The sequence below is a fragment of the Schistocerca serialis genome, chromosome 3 (assembly GCF_023864345.2).
Source record: "Schistocerca serialis cubense isolate TAMUIC-IGC-003099 chromosome 3, iqSchSeri2.2, whole genome shotgun sequence".
NCBI classification, from domain to species: domain Eukaryota; kingdom Metazoa; phylum Arthropoda; class Insecta; order Orthoptera; family Acrididae; genus Schistocerca; species Schistocerca serialis.
The window spans coordinates 6,061,194-6,062,346 of record NC_064640.1 but is presented as its reverse complement, the minus strand read 5'-3'; the positions used below and the strand labels follow the sequence as shown (position 1 = coordinate 6,062,346).

Genomic DNA, 1,153 nt, shown 5'->3' with positions numbered 1-1,153 from the left:
CCCTCACATCCATGCACGAGGCAGGATTCGAACCTGCGACCGTAGCGGTCGCACGGTTCCAGACTGTAGCGCCTAGAACCGCTCGGCCACCATGGCCGACCGAGTGAAATTCGCAAGAAGAAATGTCACTCTGGCAAGTCTGTCTACCCGTGAGGCTCCTGATGTTCGGAATATCTATGTTTCGAATGTTTCTACGACCGGTATCAACCATATGAATATACCAAATATTCCTGAAGAATAAACATAAGAATAAAATACAAGAATTTAGATCAGAATGAAATATAAGAATATGCCAATTTGAAAAGATTGTGACCCCGAAAATACCATACATGCACATACACTACATAATAAATGTATGGCACTGTGAAACCCAGTTGTAATTTTACAGTTTATGTAACTCACTTGTATCCCATAAGGCAACGGCCTGGCCGCAGTGGATACACCGGTTCCCGTCAGATCACCGAAGTTAAGCGCTGTCGGGCGTGGCCGGCGCTTGGATGGGTGACCATCCGGGCCGTCATGTGCTGTTGCCACTTTTCGGGGTGCACTCAGCCTCGTGATGCCACTTGAGGAGCTACTCGACCGACTAGTAGCGGCTCCGGTCAGAGAAAACCATAATAACGGCCGGGAGAGCGGTGTGCTGACCACACGCCCTTCCTATCCGCGTCCTCAACTGAGGATGACACGGCGGTCGGATGGTCCCGATGGGCCACTTGTGGCCTGAAGACGGAGTGCTTTGTATCCCATAACTTGATACAAACATTCATGTAGTAACGTTCTACAGACATGACTACATAAAGGAGAAACTAAAAATAATGTAAAATAAATAAAAATAATAATCGATTTTCGAACACGGCGACAGTCCGCGACGCTACCCTGTGCGCCAACACTTCGTCTGAGACCGGCTCCCTCTAAAAGGAGTCCATGTTACATCGAAAACTTTTGCAGTCGTTTTCTCGTAAACAGTAGAATATCTATGGATAAGTCGAGACACGAGTTATCTTATTTTAACTCCCCTTCCACCGAGTGATGTTTCTGGGAAATCATATGTCACTTACTTTGTTCTCCTCGTTAGTGAAAAGCGAAGATTAGAGTTTAGCGCCACGCAGATAGTGAGGTCATTATACACGAAGCACGAGGTAGGATTACGAAA

General features: G+C 46.7%; 1 pseudogene; it reads left to right on the top strand.

Moving 5' to 3' along the window:
• Window positions 1-415: 415 nt before the first annotated feature.
• LOC126471995 (5S ribosomal RNA) lies at window positions 416-533 on the top strand (annotated as a pseudogene).
• Window positions 534-1,153: the final 620 nt, after the last annotated feature.